We start from the raw sequence: 23,548 nt of genomic DNA, 5'->3' as shown, positions 1-23,548 counted from the left end.
TAGACATGACAGGCTAGGATGAGTGACTGGATTTAATAATGAAATTTAACAAGGATAGTTTAGTAAATTCTGTCCTTCGGCCTGAGTACAGTCTGGAAGAAGACATTTCTTAGCAGCAGCACTTATGAGAGAGACTTAGGCATACCCGTTGACTAATAAGTTTATGGTGTGATGTGACAACCTACTTCCCAAATCAATGGTAGGAACAAGGTGTTGTGCTTTATCTACTGATCAGAACATTCCTGGAGAATTTTCGTCTCCCAGAACTGCCTTAAGAGCACTATATGTTCAGTAACGCAACCAGAGAAAACTATGCGAAATGAGCCCTGACTGAAAAGATCGAAGATATTAAACCAGAAAAAACTCAGGAAAGGGAGCAAGGGTATGCCCGTTGTCTTCAAATTCCTGAGGAACTATCACGTTGAAGAGCCGTTATTTTGGAAGGCTCTAATCAGCGCTATGGAAAGAAGATACATGAAGGACAAATTCTGGCTTTGTATACGAACTGTCTAACAACCAGAGCTCAATCAAACGCGAGAGAGCTGCTCATTCCTGGAGGTGTTTCAGCAGACCGAATGACCATGTGTGGGACACGATGACATGTTGCTTCATGTACTGGGTGAGGAACTAGACTAGAAGTAATTGTGATTCTCTGAGGTAAAAACCCAATAGCGTTCTCTACCTTAAATGACACCCCTCTTTTTACTGGCTTTGGAGACTGAGGTGATGGAGCAGAACAATTTTGCTGCAGTATTGCCCTTTTTTTTCTTCCACAACAGGGGAAAGATGAAGCTGCGGTTCTCCAAGAGGAGTCCGGCAAGAAGCACCCATTGCAGTTGGAGCAACAGCTGATCCAGACAGAGCAGCACCTGGACAATCTGGTGGCCCAGCTGGACCCCCTTTTTGAGTGTGTGACTACTGTGGCTGGAGCCCCGTAGGAGCTTCTGAACATGCAGCTACGAACCGTGAAGCTGCTAGAAGATAGCAAGCCAGATAAGGGTATGGTGGCTTCAGAACCAGAGGCCAGCATACCTTTTCCTGAGGACTTATGTATAAAGGAAGATGAGGAGGAGGCTGCTGATGGTCAGACCTGGGAGGAGCCCATAAACTGGAGCACAGAGACATGGAAACTAGCTACTTCCTGGCAGGTGGAGCAGGTGCTAAGGAGAAGATGAAGCAAGGCTGTGGAAAAGGGCTCCAGTCACAGCCCCAGCTGGGAAGGAGGGACAACAGCTGAGAGTTTAGTAAAACAGAGTCTGTTCTTTTTTTTTTTTTTTTTAACTTCTGTTGATAGGGTACAAAGTTCAACAAAGTTTGTCCTTGATTTAAAAAAAAAAAAAAGAATGAATATCTAATGTATAAACGGCTCCAACTTAGATTTCCAAAATCTTGCATTCATTCACATTTGTGCTTCTTTCTACACAGCTGTCATTTACATTCCTAGTGCTTGTATTTCACTATGTAAAATGGGAATTTAATCTTTATAAATGAGGCATTTATGTACTGCGCACTCTGTTCCTGAAACTGTGTTAGTCACAGGGTATGTTAAGATACATGAAATGTAGTCTTGGTCCTTAAGTAGCTTACGGAGAAGCAGAGAAACTAAATATGTGATAGAAGCAATAACATTTATATGAACATTGCTTTTTGGGAGCACAGAGATGGAGGAAGTTACTTTGCCCATTGGGTCTAGGAAGGTTTCTACAAGGAGGCTCCACCTGAGTAGGGTCATGAGGGTGAGCAAGGGTTTACTGGGGCATTCGGGAAGGGATGGACAGTGCATGCAAAAAGATTGGCATGGGAAAATGCACAGAGATGGGGAAGTGTATCGAAGGTAGGGAAGGCGTGAGTGGTTACAGGTGTTAAATCACTGGGTCAAGTTCTAGGTGAGAAACATTGGAATTAGACCCTTGAACTGTATGTAATCTTCCAACAAAATTAATTCACATACTTGTCACTATCTTTTTACATTCTTGTCATCTGAAAATGCAATTTTATTGTTAATGCCCTTATATGAATATGGACACAAATATTGACCTGAACAGGACTGAAGGTAGAGCTAATAGGACTTAGCCATCTCATTCTGTGGAATTCCTTAATTCCTTAAATTGTTAAGCAAGTTTTAATTTATTCATTTATTTATTTGTTTATTCATTCATTCATTTATTTATTAGAGACAGGGTCTCAGCCTGTTGCCCAGGCTGGAGTACAGTGGCACAAGCATAGTTCACTGCAGCCTCAACCTCCTGGGCACAAGTGATCCTCCTGCCTCAGCCTCCCAAGTAGCTGGGACTATAGGAACATGCCTCCATGCCAGGATAATTTTTTAATTTTTTGTAAAGATGGGGTCTTGCTTTGTTGCCAGGTGTGTCTCAAACTCCTGGCCTTGAGTGATCCTCTTCCATTAGTCTCTCAAAGTGCTGGGATTACAGGCGTGAGCCACCATGCCTGGCTGCAAGTTTGAAAATATATGTTGTGTGGGATGCAGTTTTATAGGTGATGAGGATGTAAACAGGACTGAGGTGTAGTGTAGTCCCTCTGTGATGCATATAGTCTCAATGGGTAGAACGAACAGTCACAGCAGGTATATCTGGCTCAAGACCTATTCCAATTGGCGTATGCAGTGTTTTTTGTTTGTTTGCTTTTTTTTTTTTTTAAAATAATTTTTGGATGTGGTGGCAACCTTTCCAAATGGAGATTTTCACATAAAAAATTTGGATTCCTGGCCGGCCATGATGGCTCACGCCTATAATCCCAGCACTTTGGGAGGCCGAGGCAGGCAGATCACTAGGTCAGGAGATTGAGACCATCCTGGCTAACAGGTGAAACCCCATCTCTACTAAAAATATAAAAAATTAGCCAGGCGTGGTGGTGGGCGCATGTAGTCCCAACTACTCGGGAGGCTGAGGCAGGAGAATGGCGTGAACCTGGGAGGCGGAGCTTGCAGTGAGCCGAGATTGTGCCACTGCACTCCAGCCTGGGGGACAGAGCGAGACTCCGTCTCAAAGAAAAAAACCAAAAAAACCAAAAAATTTGGATTCCTGACTTGCCTTAAAATAGCTAAAAATGTGGCCCTATTGGGCCACCATTAGCTCAATGTGATGATCAACTAAAGCTGAATAGCAGTTATTTCTTCTTAAGTCGTGTCTTCTTCTTTTCTTTTCTTTCTTTTTTTTTTTTTTTGAGACAGAGTTCTACTCTGTTGCCCAGGCAAGAGTGTAGTGGCACAATCTCAGCTTATTGCAACCTCCACCTCCCAGGCTCATGTGATCTTCCCACCTCAGCCTCCCTAGTAGCTGGGACTATAGGCGTATAGTGCGGTGGCACCCAACTAGCAATTTTTTTGTAGATATGGGGTTTTGCCATGTTGCACAGGCTGGTCTCAAACCCCTGGGCTCAAGCAATCTGCCCGCCTTGGCCTCCCAAAGTACTGGGATTACAGGTGTGAGCAACGACACCTGGCCAGTCATGTCTTCTTAAGTAGTAGCCACTGCTGCTTTTAAGACAAAACTCAGGGGTCTCCACTGACTCCACTCCTTTCTCCTGTCCGTTCAGTCAGTGACAACACCTACCTGGCTCCTGGAGACATTTCTGCTTATGACGCATCAGATTTTTTTTTTTTTTTTTTTTTTGAGACAGAGTCTTGCTCTGTCACCCAGGTTGGAGTGCAGTGGCGCGATCTCGGCTCACTGCAAGCTCTGCCTCCCGGGTTCACACCAGTCTCCTGCCTCAGCCTCCTGAGTAGCTGGGACTACAGGCGCCCGCCACCATGCCTGGCTAATTTTTTTGTTTTTTTTTTTTAGTAGAGACGAGGTATCACCGTGTTAGCCAGGATGGTCTCTATCTCCTGACCTCGGCCTCCCAAAGTGCTGGGATCACAGGCATGAGCCACCGCACCCAGCCAGACGCATCAGATTTTTATCACAGCATCCTGAGAAATGACTCAGATAATACTCTCCCCGATCCTTGACCATTCTTCTCTGAATTGTGTTCAAAGCACACCTCCAAACAGATTTTTTGATTTTTCCTTTTTTTTTTTTTAGACAGGGTCTTGCTGTGTCGCCCAGGCTGGAGTGCAGTGGCATGATTATGGTTCACTGTAGACTCGACCTCCCGGGCTCAAGCAATCCTCTCCTCTCAGCCTCCTGAGTAGCTGGGACTATAGATGCATGCCACCATGCATGGCTAATTTACATTTTTTATTTTTGTAGAGACGGAGTCTTGCTATGTTGCCCAGGCTCATCTTGAACTTCTGGGCTCAAGTGATCCTCCCACCGTGGCCTCCCAAAGTGTTGGGATTACAGGTGTGAGCCACTTTGCCTGGCTGATTGTTTCTTTTATAGGTCCCTCTGCATATATTTAACTGCCCTCCACTGCCTCAAAATTAAACCCAAATGATAGGAAAGATCTTGGGCTAAGGACCTGTTCATTTAAATCAGGAATCAATATAAACACATGTTAAGGAGAGTACCCTGGGTTTTCAGCATGAGTTTGTCTTTAATATCAAAAGGCTGCTAAATGTGGGCTTGTTGTATTATTTCGTTAGCTTAAACACCAAATCAGTGTCACAGCAGCCACTAAATTATTAGATAATGTCATTACGCCATTATTTATAATCAAGGGGCATGGTAAGATATAGTCCCAGGAAAAGATCTTCTGCATTATGGTAAAAACAACCATTGAGGACATTAGCCACAGGGTTGCTCAAAGCCACCTAGATGTCTGCCACTTGAAATTTTTTCAATTGTGAAGTACCGTTGCAGTATCTGCCCTTAACCTGCGGGTACCAACCGTCAATACCTTCTTTCACACAGCTTTCCCTAATGCAGTGGCTATCTATGGGAATGACAAATACATACTACTTGTGGTTACCATATGAAGGATTTTCATAAAACATGGTACAGGTTAATATAATTGCAATGAATGGAGGGAACTAACTAACCTTAGCTCAAAAGACATTTGGGAGCTAGGCATGGTGGTACACAACTTTAGTCCCAGCTACGCAAGAGGCGACACGGGAAGATCAATTGAGCTCGGGAGTTTGAGTCCAAGCTGGGCAACATAATGAGACCCCATGTCTTTAAAAAAAAAAAAAAAAAAGACACCTGGTGTACTGACTTCTCCCTAGTCTCTTGGGTTCAGCAAGGTGATTGTAGACCTTCCTTATTGTATGGGGTCTTTTGCATATCTTCCCTGAAGGCACCAAATGAAAGCACATCTTGGCCTGTTTGATGACATTTCAGGAATTAAGTAGGAAAGTTGACAGTAAGGGATGGGTCTGAAGATAAAGAGTCAGGCAATGTGGAGCAGCATGAGCTGAGGCTGATGCAGATATCAGGACCTTCCATGCCACCCAGGCCTGGGAACAGCAACTGAGGAACTTAGACATAATTTACAAGCCTGGACCATAACCATCAGGAAGGGCCAAGTGCAAACTAGCACAGCTAAGCCAAGGCAGATTTAATGCTCCAGGATGGAGCTGAGTAAAATCAAGAGGTGAATGTAAAAATGCAACATTATTAATTATAGGGAAATCTGGATGCAGGGATGTAGGCTAATCATTATGAGGCTGGAGAGAGGTGATTGGCCTGGTGAAAATGTTGCTTTTATATGTTTTATTGTCTTATAAACAATTTAAGTGAGTGAATGGATATGGCAGACAAGAGAAGAGTTTGTAAGTTCCCTCCTACTTTTTCAAAAATACTTCAGGTACTCAAGCCATCACTAGGTTAATAATTCCTCTTGACCTTGTAAAATCAAGCATGTAAAAGTTAACCTTTGATTATATCTCAGTGTGAATAGTTAGATGTAGAGTTCAGTGGCTAATTGGTGTGATCCGAGTGGAAAGAAGTACATTGTGGGGGGCCAGGTTGGATGTGAGGGACATCAGACAAAAAAAACAAGGCAAAATTGTAGAACTGGATGTCTGAAGAGATGGGGGAAAGAATTCCTTAGTTCATGACATCTTAATGGGATCACATCACGTTTCCAAAGCTACTGACTTTTTATAATATTGTGGTAAGTACCACAAGTCAGAACTGGGGATTTCTGCATCAGGCTGCTTATTAAAACATCAGAGATTTATTTAAACCGTGTTTATTAAAAGACTTCTTTCTGGATGCACCTAGCTCTTTTCAGAGTAGCAGCAGCTGGGCTGGGGTGATAAAGGGGAAGTGTCCTCTACTTGGTTATTGACAAGAAAGAACATGTTCCAGGAGGGGCTTTTACTCTCCTTTGATTACCCGCACTCCCTTCAAAGACAAGGAGCTTAGAATCCCTCATGGACTCTCACTGCCCTGAGTCTGGCTGCTGTGAAGATGACTTATCAGACATTCCTTTGGGACAGCAGGATCAGGATAATGGGCAGAGGGGAAAGGAGAGTCCTGGTTCTCCCTGCTTTTTCCTTCCAATCAGTGTTAGTTGTCTTTCTGTTGCCCACTAACAGGCAAATAACCTGACTCCACTCCTGCCAAATGAGGCTCTACCTCAATCTAGTGTCAATCCAACTCTCAAACAATGCTGACATGGACTCTCTTTTGGAAATAAGGCATTAATGTCTTCAACACCACCTTCTACCAGAGAACACAGATAGTCTGATTCTATCTGGGCCACAAAGCAGTCCTTTCCTCCTCATCTTAGATGCTTCTGAGGAAAGACTGCAGCAAGGTATTTGAGGTTATCACTTACTGAGCAGGTCACCCCTGCCCCGAGCACAGGGCAGGTGGGATGGGTCAGTGGCTGGGCCTCATTGAGGAAGGCTGTTGCATAGGAGGCCTTGTTAGAGATGTCCTGGGGATCTCTTTGCCAGTTTTATGTAATTCAAAAGGTAATGGGAAGGAACTCACTTCGCTGTGTTACAGGAACATTTTGTGTGTGTTATGCCATTTAGGTTTCAAAAAACTCTATGAGTGCTCACTTATCTCTGTGTATCATATTTGCCTGTAAGCTTCCAGTCCTCTAATTAGAGGGCTCGAGGGCACAAATTGTCCCTATTCAGATTTGTATCCCCAGTGCCTAGAGGAAAGCCAGGCATATTGTTAAACTTGGAATATGTATGTTGTATAAATAAATAGTTGAACATTGTTAGAATCCTTTAAAAGTAAACGAAGATTGGCCAGGCACGGTGGCTCAAGTAATCACAGCACTTTGGAAGGCCAAGGTGGGGCAGGGTTAGGGGTGGTTTGGGGCCAGGAGTTTGAGACCAGCTTGGGCAACATAGCCAAACCCGATCTCTTAAAAAAAAAAAAAAGAAGAAGACTTAGGATATCAAATATATACTGTTAGGATGTGAGGATATGGCTAACATACAATTTGAACTATTCCTATTTCATCACATAACGACACAGTAATGGAAATGTAATTTTACACAGATTTTCATGTTACTTCTAGACCAGTTTTTTTTTTAGTGATTTTGTGGTTTTGAAATTTCTAGAGATATTTTTGGTAACTATAATAAGTGGAGAGGAGATCAGTGCTAGTATTTAATGGATAGGGAACAAGTGTGCTCAGAGTATAGCAAAGTAAAATAAAGAATTAGTGCATGGCCTACACAATTTATCACTGTTTTCTTGGCTGCTGATGTAGGTAAGAAAACAGCTTAGAATTATCTGAGCTTCTACCCTAACTCCTTTTATTTTGCATGGTTTTAAAATGCAAAGAGTTTGCTGGGAATGTAACTATCATGTAAATTGAGGAAAATCATACCTCTGTCTAGGTCTTTGCAAGCTCTTTTATAGACTGGGGGTGGCTAGCAAGCAAAGGTCACAAAACAGATTTCATCTCCTTCCTTTTTACCAAGTCCTGCTTTGGTTGACTTGAGATAGGTTAGTCATTGGCCTTTATTTATGTATTTATTTATTTATTTAGAGATGGAGTCTTGTTCTGTTGCCAGGCTGGAGTGCAGTGGCGCCATCTCGGCTCACTGCAACCTCCACCTCCCAGGATCAAGTGGTTCTCCTGCCTCAGCCTCCTGAGTAGCTGGAACTATAGGCGTGTACCACCACGCCCAGCTAATTTTTGTATTTTTAGTACAGACGGGGTTTCACCCTGTTGGCCAAGATGGTCTCGATCTCTTGACCTCATGATCCACCCGCCTTGGCCTCCCAAAGTGCTGGGATTACAGGCATGAACCACTGTGCCCGGCCATTGGCCCCTATTTATTGGGAACACTTACTAAATCTGAGACACAGAAAACCACCTTTTTTTGTTTGTTTTTGAACTGGGCAGTCTCCTGAGCCAGAGTGGGCTCAGAGAGACTCCCAGAGAATCACCTCCTGTTTTTTTTTTTTTTTTTTGAGAAAGAGTCTTGCTCTGTCACCCAGGCTGGAGTGCAGTGGCATGATCTTGGCTCACTGCAACCTCCACCTCCTGGGTTCAAGTGATTCTCCTGCCTCAGCCTTCCGAGTAGCTGGGATTACAGGCACCCACCACCACACACCCAGCTAATTTTTGTACTTTTAGTAGAGACAGGGTTTCACCAGGTTGGCCAGGCTGGTCTCAAACTCCTGACCTCAGGTGATCCACCCGCCTTGTTTTCCCAAAGTACTGGGATTACAGGCGTGAGCCACCACGCCTGGCGTTTTCTCTTTTCTACAAGGGAAACATTAAAACCCTTCATGATATGCAAACATAAGCCCGATGGTGGGTGACCTTAGATCGTGAACACAGACGAAAGCCTGTATCAGCTCTAGAAAAGTATGTAGAGTGTTACCTACTGGACCATGTTGTGAGGCTTAATCCCAATTGCCTTATGTGAAATAGGTGTGCCAAAGAGGGAATGGCTTCCTTATTTCCAACACTCCTTGCAAAACCATGAGGGATAAACATTTTGAATGATGCTGAGATATTTTAGGAGTAAAGCACTCATTAAAGTTTCCTCTTAGGTTTAATGACTTTTAGGTCTCTTGTTTTCCTATTAGATAAGGTAGGTGAAGCTGATAGAGACAAGGATGGGAATGACTACACTACTGTTTGCTGATTGATATCCCCCAGTGTACTAACCTCAAACTTAAATAATCTCAGAGGTGTAAGATCATCTTACTGTCTTCTGTGCTAACATTTTCTCTTGCTCTATTGAAGAAGGGAAAAGAAATAGGGATTTCTGTGTTGACTGCAATGTAATAGTTAAATGTTTTTCTGGATAGTCTTAAGGTAGCAACAACAACAATAATAACATACATACATACATGTATATATAGGACAATAATTTTATTTTAGTTAATCAGGTGATTTTTTCTGGATTTAGGTATAGTATTTTAAGAAAAACAGATCTACATAGTAAAAAATTTCAGAAACGTAGATTGCATTTTCCGTAGACATTCCTCTACACACACACACACACACACACACACACACACACACACACACACTCCTTATGAGGGCTTCAAAGAACTACAAGAGTCTGAGCTAGAAGGAATTTGTGAGGTCCTTTATTCCAAGCTACATTTCATAGCTGAGGACCAGAACGGTAGTCCTCACAGAAAATTAGTGCTAGAACTGGGAATTAAACATATCATTCCTTACTATTGGGATTCCCTTAGTATTATGTGGCAGTTAAAAAAATGAGGTGGGTCTGTGTGTAAGTTGTGGAGCTCCCCAGGAGAATGTGCAGACTTAGGGTAGAGCGGGGAGGCACTGGTGCTGGGTGCGTCAGAGGAAGAAGGATGTGACAGAGTGAGTTCCTCAGGTGAGTACTTGGAGGAGTGAGGAGAGATGGGGAGAATGTAAAGTCCTGAGGATCTGGGGTCTGGGATCAGGGGAAGGGAGTTTCCTTTCATTTGAAGGATGTAGATGCTCTCCTCTCCATTGCTTCATTCCCTCCTCTAGAACAAATAACACAGCTCATATGTGGACCCTCTTTCTAATCATCTCCTGGACAAGATTCTCTTCTTCTAAGGCCCAGCACTTAGAAAATCTTCTCAGGCTGGGCATGGTGGTTCATGCCTGTAATCCCAGCACTTTGGGAGGCCAAGGCGGGCGGATCACTTGAGGTCAGGAGTTGGAGATCAGCCTGGCCAAGATGGTGAAACCCCATCTCTACTAAAAGTACAAAAAAAGTACCAGTCATGGTGGCACACACCTGTAATCCCAGATACTGGGGAGGCTGAGGCAGGAGAATCACTTGAACCTGGGAGCCGGAGGTTGCAGTGAGCTGAGATTGCGCCATTGCACTCCAGCCTGGGCGACAAGGCAAGACTCCATCTCGGAAAAAAAAAAAAAAATCTTCTCAACGGACTCCTCAGCCTCCTCAGCTCCATCAGTAGGAGTTATGAGGGTTATGGGGGCACTCCTTGCATTGGAAGTAACACCTCCCACCCCAACAGGTTAATTTTCCACACTCAGCAGTATTAGGCACAGTGGATAATTCTCTCCTTTTTGATGAGGATGACCTGAGAATGGGGCTTCTTGTAACAGAAATAGGGATGAAAAGCGTTGTGAGATCAGTCCTGGTCCCTCAACGCAGGCAGTCATGTCGAGGCAGCGTGATGGTCTCTGGGATGCCCCTGTCTCCTGGCTCTTCCCTTACCATCCAGGCCTTTCATTCTCAGGCTCCTCACACGTTTTTCCTCTTGCCTCTGGTAACTTGATGTTAGAGGTCTCCAGGAGTCAGTCATAGGTCTTCTTTTCTATCCGCACACTATCCCTTGGTGATCTTATCCAGTCTCAAGGTTTTAAATGCTGTTGATTCTCTAACAATTCCCAAATACATACTTCCACCCCAGCTCTCTCGCTTTGGACTAGTACATCGGACTGTCTATTTGACATCTTCATTTGGAGGTCTAATAGACCCTTCAGACTTAACATGTCCCACATTAGCTGGGTGTGGTGGCGCACGCCTGTAACACCAGCTACTCGGGAGGCTGAGGCACAACAATCACTTGAACCCGGGAGGTGGAGGTTGCAGTGAGCCGAAATTGCACTGCACTCCAGCCTGGGTGACAGAGCCAGACTCTGTCTCAAAGAGAAAAAAAAAAGCTACCCATTGCTTCCCCCATTCTCCTTCCTGCTTTATTTTTTCCATAGAGCTTATCACCTTAACAGTCTGTGTAATTTACATATATGTTTATTGTCTGTGAGTATACATTATGTGTCTAGGTCACTAGAATGTGACCTCTGTGAAAGCAGAGATTTTTTTTGTACGTATGTCCTGCGTTCTCTGATGACTCCCACATACCTCTCTAACCGTGCCTGGCACATAGGTACTCAAGAAATGTTTGCTGAATAAGTCTCTTCAAATCAAGAGCCCCAGTAGGCCGTATGAATGCTGCAAAATGATTGTACTACAGGGACCCATTTGTGGGAATACTCATAGCACTAAAACCCCTTAGTTAAGAGGGATCTGAACAGCCTAAGAGGTTTCTGCCTAACTCCCGGCAGCAACTTCGCAAAGCACTATAGCCACCACACACTGTCCCTGAGATGTCAGAGTCACTGACGGATTTGGGCCCCAGGACAGCCTTTACCAGCTGCTGGTGTGGCCGAGTCTTCACCCACGAGTCCTAAGCTGGTAGGTTCACTAAGGTGTGCAGACAAGTTGCACTCCTCATGTGACAAGTTGCTGGTGGCCCAACCCCTCTTTATCAGTGGGAACTTCAGCCCTTCCTGACGATGCTTCCTTTCCGGAATCCTCACCCCTCTCTACTCAGCCCGCGACCCCTCTCACAGCTGCCCCAGTGGTTGAGCGTCCTTGGCGGCAGAGCGGCACCAGCCGCCCTCGGCGATTCGCGACCGCAATGTGTAAGTGCGCCTTCCAGCCAGCAGAGGGCAGGAGCGGCTGCGGTGTCCCAAGCCGGGCTCGTGCGGGCTCCTGCCCGGCCCCTTTCACTGCTGGTTCCACCTCTCCCCTCAGCTCCCCGCTTCTTCCAGGGCGGGAGTGAGGGAGGGGAGGAGGGCTGGGGGAGTGAGCGCGTGCCGGTGTGCGCGTGTGTGGTGGTGCAGGGAAGCATGTGCTTCGGGAAAGCTTTCCCGGAATGATGCTCTCTGGGCTCACGGGTCCGATTTGCCCACAGCAAATGTCTGTACTATGCAGATATTGACATAGAATGAGGTCCACCCTCTTCCGATGGCGGGTCACAGGCTCCTGGGAAGGGGATCTGAAGCCCCTCCACCGAGCCACCTGGCTTCCTTTATGGAGATAATCCCCAGACTTGCCCTCACCGCGCTGGAAAGAGCTGCCTGGAGGGAGGACGCCGAGCTGGGGCAACTCCTCCCGTGCAGCCCCTTAAGTACTGAGGCTGATTCCAGCCGCCGCCACAGTGGCCGGCAGGGGACGCTGCGCCGCCGAGACCCAGCGGGCGGAGAGGCACCAAAGCCGTGTCTCTTGGTTCTTAGCGAGACGGCCTTGAACTTCCAAAAGCCTCCTTAACCACCGAGGAAGCAGGAGAATAAACAGGCTTCAAATAATGAGCGCCTGCTGTATGCCACGAGCTTTCCATTGCGGAGATGGCTGGATGTGCAGAAGAAGGGCAGGGCGAGGAAGGATAGACGGCTGCCCCACTCTCGGCCTGTCTGCCGCGGGTTGCAGGCTTGGGGTTTGGAGGTCGAGTCTATGCTGTATCGCTAGAGTAGTTTACAGTTGTGAAATTCAACTGTAAATTGAAATTCACAGCTTCGTTCTTTAAACTTTCTATTACCAGCGACCATTCCTTAGTAGGCTCAGAAAGGGCTACAATGAGGTAGGCTGTTTGATTTTTCTTTTACATATACAGATACGTTGTACATGCAAATGGCAGAGGTAAATTCAAACATTAGGAGAGCAAATGTAGTGAAAAGGATGAAGACATCCTACTTTTCTTTTCCAGATGCAACAATTTGCAGTTTTTTGATATCCTTTTACTGTCTACGCATATCTACATGTTATACTCATAAGCTCATTGACATGTATATAGATGAGTGTTTATTTCCTATTTCCCCCCAACAAACAGTAACATTCTATACACAACTTTCTACACCATTACCTCTTTCCCACTAACAATGTATTTTAGACATATTTCACGCCAGTAGCAAGAGTATACCTCATTCTATTTTGATGTCTGCATACTACAGACATACCTCAGAGATGTTGCGGGTTTGGTACTAGACCACTGCAATTTTTGTTTTTGTTTATTTATTCATTTATTTATTTTGAGACAGAGTCTCGCTCTGTCGCCCAGGCTGGAGTACAGCGGCGCGATCTCTGCTCACTGCAAGCTCCTCCTCCCGGGTTCATGCCATTCTCCTGCCTCAGCCTCCCGAGTAGCCGGGACTACAGGCGCCCACCACCACGCCCAGCTAATTTTTTGTATTTTTAGTAGAGACGGGGTTTCACCGTGTTAGCCAGCATGGTCTCGATCTCCTGACCTCGTGATCTGCCTGCCTCGGCCTCCCAAAGTGCTGGGATTACAGGCGTGAGCCAACCGCGCCCGGCCACAATTTTTATTTTTTAAAACACACATTTTTTTTGCTTCCCAGTGCATGTAACAGTTATATTGAAGGTGGCCATTGAGACCTGAGAGCCGACAGGAAATAGAGTTCGTACATCTGTACGTTTGCATTTCTGTAAACAAAAGTTCCTTGGCACAGTGCTTGGACTATGGACAGCATTTTGAGGGTGCCAGTCCTAACTCTAAGTGTATGATACAAGTCAGTTAGTCAATCTTTATAAGCAGGTAGGGTGCAATGGACTGAGGGTGAAGCTCTGGTCTGGGCCTGGGGTGTCAGTGCAGGGATGGAAAGGCATATCCAGGCAGGTGACTGGAGGGGTTAGTTTGTCAGACAGAGACTAGACTTAGGATGCCAGCTTCCTGGAAAAACAACAGAGGAACTCAGACATGATTCACAAGCCTGGGGCCATGACCATCTGGAAAGGCCAAGCGGAGAGTGGTGTGGCCCAGTGAAGGTAGGTTTGATGGCTGTGGATGCAGCCACAGGGGAATCCCTTAATCCCTCTTACAGGTCACCGAGGAGAACTGCAGTAAGGCATTTCAAGTAGTCACTTACTGAAGACTGCTCTGAGCAGGTCACCCTGCCATTAGCATGGATATAGAAGGTGGGGTGGGTCAGTGGCTGGGCCTCCCTGAGGAAGGCTGTTGCATGGGAAGCCTTGTTAGAGACATCCTGGGAATTTTTCTTGCCAGTTTTTCATCATTCCCTATTGGCCTTTTTGGGGGCAGAGGTCACATATATCTGAGGTAGTGCAATCTGCAAGAATGGCCTGCAAAAGCATTATTATTCTCCATCCCATACAGCTTCCAAAGATTTCTTGACATTAATAATTTCTTGTGGGAGGAAAAGTAATTCATAATTAGCTAGCCATGGTCCTAACTCATGATTTTCTGTGGTTTTAAGAGAATGCCTGGCTTGGTTGTCTATATAAAGCACATGACCTTATGAAAGGACACATGGAGGTTAGAATGAGAGCTCTGCTACTCACCAACCACATCACCTCAGACAAGGAGCTTGCCTGCTCTGTTCCACCAGGGAAACACTAAAACCCTTTATGAATGCAGCAAATAATAAGCCTGTTGGTGGATCACCAGCATCTTGAACACAGGTGAACGTGTGCACCATCTCAGTAATGATGAGAATGGTGTTACCTCCTGGACCATACCTTTGTGAGTTTGAATCCCAATTGCCTTGTATGAAATGGGTGAACCAAAGTGCTGGTGGTTTCTTCTTGATTTTTAAGCCTCCTTGTTAAACCATAAGACACAAAAACAGTGAATAGTGTTGGGATATTTTGGCTGTTTAGCACCTGCCAAATAAATCTGCATTTTAGGTTTAATGAGTTTGATGCCTGTTGTTCTCCTGAGACCAATGGTAGGTTATGGAAGGAACCTCATTAGACACAGATAGGGATGGGATGCAGTATATTAATGTCTGCTGACTCACAGGTTCTCCTAGTATACTAGGCAGTCCTCTGATCTAGAAGCATGACATTATTGTAGTTGTTTGTGCTTGCTGATCTTTTCCATTTAATCAGCATGTCATTTCCTCAGAATGACAGTTCTGAGGGATAGTCCTTGGTCATTCCCTGCAGTAAAACTGTTAGTTTTTGCTGGAAAGTCTTAAAGTAATTATGTAATTTGCATGTAACAATAATTTCATTACACGATATTTCACTTTTTTCCTAATCCACAATATTTTAAGAATATTTGACTTTCAGAACCTATCAGCACAGAGATATGGATGACATTACATTTTCTGCAGAGAGTTTGCCACACACTAGCCCACAGACATACACACGCACAGGCATGCACCCACACCCACCCATATCAGGAACTCTGCGGAACACAGAGAGTCTGAGCTGGAAAGAGGTTGAGAACTCCTTTATTCTAAGCTTCTTTTTTTTCCAACTGAGAGATGAAATATGAGGTGATCTGCCAAGCTCCCACAAAAATGAATGGTAGATTTGGAATTGATCACACATGCCTTTCCCTTCAAGGTTCTATATGGATTAAGTGGAAATAAAAAGCAAGGTGGGCCTCTAGGTGTTATGGAATGAATTGCGTCCCCCCAAAATTCATATGTGAAGCCATAACCCTTGGTAGCTCCTAAAGTGACTGTGTTTGAATATGGGGCTTTTAAAGAGGTAATTAAGTTAAAATGAGGCTTTTAACTTGGGCCCTAATCGAGTTGGATTGGTGTCCTCATAAGTAGGGGAGATTGGGACACACAAGAGACACCCAGGATGGGAACACGCACAGGGGAGTGACCACGTGAGGACACAATGAGAAGGCAACTGTCTGCAGGCCATGGACAGAGGCCTCAGAAGAAACCAGAACTGCTGACACCTTACCTTGTGTGATGCTTGATACTGAGTGTCAACTTGATTGGATTGAAGGATACAAAGTATTGATCCTGGGTGTGTCTGTGAGGGTGTTGCCAAAAGAGATTAACATTTGAATCAGTGGGCTGGGGAAGGCAGATCCACCCTTAATCTGGTGGGCACAATCTAATCAGCTGCCAGCAAATATAAAGCAGGCAGAAAAACGTGAAAGGAAGACGGACTGACCTAGCCTCCCAGCCTACATCTTTCTCCTGTGCTGGATGCCTCCTGCCCTCGAGCATCGGACTCCAAGTTCTTCAGTTTTGGGACTCAGACTGGCTCTCCTTGATCCTCAGCTTGCATACAGCTTACTGTGGGACCTTGTGATCCTGTAAGTTAATACTTAATAAACTCTCCTATATATATACACATAATATATATATACACTATATATATACACACTATATATATATACATACACTATATATATATATACATACACTATATATATATATATATATATACATACGCACATAAATATATATATATCCTTAATATTCTGTCCCTCTAGAGAACCCTATCTAATACAACTTGGATTTCTGGTTTCTAGAACTGTGAAAAAATAAGTTTCTCTTGTATAAGCCACCTAGTCTGTGGTGTTTCATTCTAGCAGCCCCAGGAAGGAAATAGAATGGGTAATCTGTAGAGGTCTCCACAAGAAAGGGCAGGGCAGAAGAGGGGGATTAGAGAGAAGGAAGGTACTGGAGATGGGTGCTTCAGAGGGAGGGAGGAATTGTCAAGTGAGTTGATCTGATGAGTCTGTAGAAGAGTGAGGAGAGATGAAGACAAAAACAGTTCATGTGAAGTATGGAGGGCCGGGGTAATGGAAAAGGAGGACCAGTGTCTCAGAGGTAGGGAGACATACATGCTCTACTCTCCCCCTTTTCATTCCCTCCTCTGGGAGGAAAATATGACTCCAGTGTGGACCCTCTTTCTTCTCACCTCCTGGACAAGACTGTCTTCTCTAGGTCAAGAACTTGGAAAAATCTCCTCAATCCACTGCCCAGACTCCTGTCCTCCAACAGTTTGGGTCATGGGGATCCCTGACATTTGGAATGAGACAATTCCCCACAGCCCCAGCCTCTGTCTGGGTCAATTTTCCATTCTTACTTTACTGATCTGTCAGAAGCATTTAACATAGTATCACTCCCTCTACCTGGGATGATCTGGGAATGAGCTTCCTGTGACAGAAACAGGGATGAAAAGCATCAAGTTCAGTCGTGGTGCCCTCAAGGCAGTTAGGCTGCCTCTCAGTGTGTAGGACACTGCTGTCTCCTGGTCTTTCCCCTACCCTACAGGGCTTTCATTCTCAGTCTCCTATGTGAGTCCCTCCTCTTCCCCCTGGAATTTTGTTGTTGGAGCTCCCTAAGGGTCAGTGGTGGGCTTCTTCTTGATCCACATGACATCTCTTGGTTTTCGTCAGTGGGATCAATGGATGAAATGCCATCAACTCCCAAACCAATCTTCAGCCCAGCTCTCTTGGTTGAACTGTAGACTCTTGCATCCAATTTGTTATTTGATAACACCACATGGATGTATCATGTATGCTGCAGACTTTTTACATCCCAAGTGGAAACACTGATCATCTCCCCAGATCCCCTCATCTACTAGTTCCTTCCTCGGAATTCCTATCTCAGTTGAAGATAACTCCATCGTTTTCAGTGAAAACCAAAGTGGTTTGAAATAATCCTTTACGCTTTCATTCTCTAACATACTCCAGCTAATCTATGGGAAAATACTGTTGTTTCTACCTTCAAAATGTGCCTGGATCTGATTACTGATTCCTGGTTCCCCTACAACCGCCAAGTCTGAGACACCAACACCTCCCACTGGCAGAACTGCAAGACCCTGTCACTGTGCCCTTCTTCCACCTTCACCAACCACAGCGGCCAGAGTGATCCTTTTACACCATAACTCAGGTCTTGCTGCTCTGCTCAGAACCCCACAGAGCTTCCACATTTCACTGAGTAAGAGCTGGGATCCCTACAATCTCCTGTGCCCTAATGTAATGTGTTCTTCTATGCACTTTTCAGGACACACCTTCTACTCTTTTGCTTCTCAGTCACTCCCCTCTAGTTTCCTGACCTTTTACTGTTCCTTGAGGACACCTGGCTTGTGTCTGCTTCATGGCTACTTTAGTCCCACCTCACCTGCATGTGCCGGGCTAAGTTCTTCATCCCCTATAAGTCTTTGCTCAAAAGTAATTTCCTCAAGGATACCTATATAAAAATGATTGTCATATTAAAATGAACAAATAACAGAGCATGGATTTCTATCTTAAATTCTTTATAATTTCTTTCCTGCTTTTTAGTACCCTGAAACACCTTGCCTCCAAGTACTTGGTCTTTCTCATGACCTAAGAATCTGAAAGTATAGTTAAACTGTTATAAACAATAAGGGACAGTTATGGCTTAATGAGCAGCTTATCAGAACTCAGATGATGAAAAGAGAAACCAGTTATACACTCTTTCTCCATATCCCTCTATGCTCTATCTTGGTTCGCTTTTCAGGCATACGTCCTTTACATATTGGCAAAATGGTTGCAACAGCCCCAAAACCTTATATTATCTCAGAAATAAGCAGAGGAGAAAAAGTCTCCTGCCTTCTTCCCCCAACATTCCCAGCCAATGTCTGATTGTTTCGAGGGCCCATCTCATAACCCACCAGGACCTCTGAAATGGGATGAATGCTCTGATTAGGTCAAGTGTGGCCCAAGAATGCTGGTGGTCTTCAAACCCTTTTTGGGGTATCCATGGGGTGTTTCCTTCCTAACCACCCATTTGTGTGAGGGCAGATTCTCTTTATACAATTCAGCAAAACAACATAGGGTAACAGACTGAATGCCAGGCAGGCATGAGTGTCCAGATGTCTATATAGACTCAGACATTAAAGATATTTTGAAAATGTAAAACAATGCCATTCCTTTTAAATTTTTTTTGCTTTAAAAAACAGCGTTACTTTTCAAAAAGTATGATCTTTATATTTACAGGTAATAATTGTATTAACCGGTTTATGATTGATAATTATTTTAAAAATATTTTAGTTCTAATGAGATAAATAAATACGAATAATCAACATAAACGAAGGTTTTTCATGGTTCTTAGAAACTTTCAGGTGGTAAAGTGATCCTAAAGAACACTGGATGGAGGGTGGGGATGTGTGGATGAGATGGGGTTTGTCCCCCACTGAAACAGAGTTCTTACTCACCTGATCCTAAAGAACACTGGGCGGAGGGTCGGGGTGCGTGGATGAGATGGGGTTTGTCCCCCACTGAAACAGAGTTCTTACTCACCCTGCAGCTACTGCTGTACTTTGACTTTGTGACGGATTGTCCCAGTATCAGGCTAATATCCTAGGCGATGGGAAGGGGATATTGGTTGGAGCTGATTTGTCATGTCAAAACATCTACAGTTGGTCCCTCAATCAATGACCTAGAATGATTCCTCAGAATCTCAGAATGGGGCTCTTGTACTGAGTGGTCCCATAAGGTCATGTTGAGTGAGGATTTTCTGTCGTGTCTATTAAGATGCCTTAGAAGAAACTAAGCCTATGTGGTGATCACTGATGCCTCATTCTTGTGTCCAACTCAGCGAATCTTGCCTATGCGTTTGCCTTTAGCAAACTGCAGGATTTGAGATCCATAGAAGTATTTTCTGTTATTGCCCTGCCATCTCTAAGTATGAGAGACATCTCATTTATGATGCCCCCTTTTTCTTTTTTTTCTATCTTCTTTTTCTTTTCTTTTCTTTTCTTTCTTTTTTTTTTTCTTTTTTTTTTTTTGAGACAGAGTCTGACACTGTCGCCCAGGCTGGAGTGCACTGGCACAATCTCAGCTCACTGCAACCTCTGCCTCCCGGGTTCAACTGATTCTCCTGCCTCAGCCTCCTGAGTAGCTGGGATTACAGATGCCCACCACCACGCCCGGCTAATTTTTGTATTTTTAGTAAAGATGGGGTTTCACCATGTTGGTAAGGCTGGTCTCGAACTCCTGACCTCGTGATCCACCCCCCCCCCCAATCCCCCGGCCTCCCAAAGCGCTGCGATTACAGGCGTGAGCCACTGTGCCTGGCCTATGCCCCCTTTTTCAATCATGGCTTTAATTTTAATATATTTTCTATATGATGTGTCGGCCCTGTTATAACTTGTAACATCAGGTGGTTCAGAGCATCTGTCAATAGGAATCTCCTGCTCGACTGGGATCAAAAAAGTGAGGGTGGAGTCCTTAGTGACAAGAGTTGAACTCAAGCAGGCTGGCCTCCAGGTTCCTGCAGCCAGAATCAGTATTCTTGCCCTATGCTACATCCATCCTTCATTGACACGAGAACCATGAATACAGCCTGTGTTGAGAAGGACCCATAATGTAGGGGTGGGATGCACCTAGGGTAATGCATGATAACATATCCATGGTCAGACATGCTAAACAATTGGTTGGACCCAGTGCAGAATGAAAATGTGGGTTTTCTTCTTCAAAAAGTTTTTAGAAATTTCAAATGATGACATTGGAACATTAAATCAAGCATGGGCTCCTTCTAAGTCTGGAACCCCGTGTGACTTCACTGTTCACACATCCATGAAGTTGACTTAGTTTGTTGCAAATTATTACAGAATGGCCCGAATCATTAATGCCTCCAATCATCCATCCCTTTCTGTAATTCCCTTGTTACAATGATCCTGGCTTGACTTTGTGACTTACTCGGACCCAAAGACTTTGGAGTTACTTTGACTTCAGTAAAGGGTGACCATGTACACCCCTAAGTATAGTCCTTGCTGTTGCTTGGACTATTTCAAGCTGCCTTGGAGCCTTGAGCAGCATGTAAAGGAAGATTGGGCTCTGTTACTGGAGGGATCACATGGAGGGAGAGGTTGGTATGGTTTGGATGTGGTTTATTCCTGCTAAAACTCATGTTGAAATTTAATTACAATTTTAACAGTATAGAGAGGTAGTGGATCTTTTAAGAAATATTTGGGTCATGGGAGCTCCACTCTCATAAACGAATGAATGCATTTTTGGAAGACTGGGTTAGCTTTCCTAGTACTGGGTTAGTTACTATGAGAAAGAGTTTTTGTTTGTTTGTTTCTTCGTTTTGAGACAGGGTCTCACTCTGTCTCCATGCTGGAGCGCAGCGGCCCGATCCCTCCGCACTGCAACCTCCACCTCTTGGACTCAAATGATCTTCCTACCTCAGCCTCTCAAGTAGCTGGAACTATAGGCATGTGCCGCCACGCTTGGCTAATTTTTGTATTTCTGGGGGCAGAGGTGGGGTTTCACCATGTTACCAGGCTGATCTCGAACTCCTGGGCTTCCAAAGTGCTGGGATTACACGCGTGAGCCTCTGCACCCGGGCTGAGAAACAGTTGTTATAAAGCCAGGTTATGTCTTTTGTTTCATCCCTTTTCCAGCTTGTTTGCTACTCCTTCCACTTCTTCGCCATGTTGTGACGCGACAGGAGGTCCTCACCAGAAGCCAAGCAAATGCTGGTGCTGTGCTGCTTGAACTTACAAGCTTCCAGCAACCTGGGTCAAATAAACCTCTTTTCTTTTTAAATCACCAAGTTTCCAGTATTCTGTTATAGCTGCAGAAGAGTCTAAGCACAGGCTGTGGATGGTGAAGATAGAGTAGATGGAGGCCCCAGTGTTCTGGTCATCTCAGCAGATCAACTAGACATAGAATGAGGTTCTCTTGAAATCTCTAGCCTAGATTACACCTGCTGTGGCCAGTGCAGCTGATACTACGTGGAGCCGAAGCAAGTTGAGTGGGCAAACCCAGAGAATAGTGAGAAATTATATGATAGATTCAGTCTACTAATGGCATTTTCCTGCTGTTTGTAAAACACCATTATCTTTTGGGATCTTGGTTACTCCTTCAGTATATCTTTTATAAATTGTTTGACAGTAGCTGTATTTTTTGTTTTGTTTTGATCTTTAGAGACGGAGTCTCACTATCTTGTCCAAGCTGGAGTGCAGTGGTTATTCATAGGCATGATCCCACTACTGATTAGCACAGAAAATTTGACCTGCTCCGTTTCTGATTTAGGCTGGTTCAACTCTTCTTAGGCCACCTGGTGGTCCCTTCCTGCTAGGAGGTCACCATATTGATGCTTAACTTAATATGGACACCCCCATCAGCTTAAGCGCACTTATAGCCCACATCTCCTGGGCTCAAGTGATCATCCTGCCTCTGCCTCCTCAGTAGCTTAGACTACAGAAGCCGGCAACAACTGTCTTTTGACTGTTCAAACCAGTTCCTTTGATTCTTTTTAAAAAATTTTTAAGTTTTGTGTGTACCTAGTAAGAATATGTGCATATGGAATACATTAGATATTTTGATACAGGCATGCAATGTGTAATAATAGTATCAGGTTAAATGGGGTACTCATCCCCTCAAGCATTTATCCTTTGTGTTACAAGCAATCCAATTTATACTCTTATTTTTAAATGTAGAATAAAATTATTATTGACTATACTCACTCTGTTGCGCTAACAAATACTAGGTCTTATTCTTTTTTTCTATTTTTTTTGTACCCATTAACCATCCTTACTTCCTCCGCATCACCCCACTACCCTTCCCAGCCTCTGGTAACCGTTCTTCTACTATATCTCCATGAATTCAGTTGTTTTCATTTTTAGCTCCCACAAAGAAGTATGAACATGCAAAGTTTGTCTTCCTGTGCCTGACTTATTTCACTTAACATAATTGACCTCCAGTTCTATCCATGTTGTTGCAAATGACAGGATCTCATTCTTTTTTTATGGCTGAATAGTATGATCTACTGATTTTCTTTCTTTTGGGTGTATACCTAGCAGTGGGATTGCTGGATTTTGTGGTAGCTCTATTTTTAGTTTTTTGGGGGACTTCCAAACTGTTGTTTCCATAGTGGTTGTACTAATTTACATTTCTACCAACAGTGTACGAGAGTTCCCTTTTCTCCACATCCTGGCCAGCATTCTTTTTTGCATGTCTTTTGGATAAAAGCCGTTTTAACTGAGGTGAGAGGATATCTCATTATACTATGAGATAATATCTCATTATACTATGAGATATTATCTCATTATACTATGAGATATTATCTCATTATACTATGAGATATTATCTCATTATACTATGAGATATTATCTCATTATACTATGAGATAATATCTCATAGTATTGGTTTGTGTTTCTCTGATGATCAGTGATGTTGAGCACCTTTTCATATGCCTGTTTGCCACTTATATGTCTTATTTTGAGAAATGTCTATTCAGATATTTTGCCCATTATTTGTTTATTTATTATTAGTTTATTTTTTGGGGAGACAGAGTCTCACTCTGTCACCCAGGCTGGAGTGCAGTGGCGTGATCGTAGTTCACTGCAGCCTCAGCCTCAGGAGCATATTGTTTAATTTCCATGTGTTTGTATAGTTGTATAGTTTCTGAAACTCCTCTTGTTATTGATTTCCAGTTTTATTCCATTGTGGTCAGAGAAGATGTTTGTTATTATTTGAATGCTTTAGAAAGTTTTAAGATTTTGTTTGTGACCTAACATATGGTCTATCCTTGACAATGATCCATGTACTAAGAAGAATGTGTATTCTGCAGCCATTGGAGGAAATGTTCTATAAATATCTACTAGGTTCAGTTGGTATATAGTGAAGATTTAGCCCAATGTTTCTTTGTTGATTTTCTGTCTGGAAGATCTGTCCAATGGTGAAATTGGGGTGTTGAAGTCTCCAGCTATACAGTATTTGGGGCCAATCTCCCTTTTTAG

General features: G+C 44.0%; 1 pseudogene; it reads left to right on the top strand.

Moving 5' to 3' along the window:
• The first annotated feature begins 595 nt into the window (after positions 1-595).
• On the top strand, positions 596-1,403 carry LOC134760127 (coiled-coil domain-containing protein 107-like; annotated as a pseudogene).
• Positions 1,404-23,548: the final 22,145 nt, after the last annotated feature.

This window comes from Pongo abelii, chromosome 15 (genome assembly GCF_028885655.2).
Source record: "Pongo abelii isolate AG06213 chromosome 15, NHGRI_mPonAbe1-v2.0_pri, whole genome shotgun sequence".
Taxonomy (NCBI): domain Eukaryota; kingdom Metazoa; phylum Chordata; class Mammalia; order Primates; family Hominidae; genus Pongo; species Pongo abelii.
This window is presented reverse-complemented; position numbering and strand designations above follow the sequence as displayed.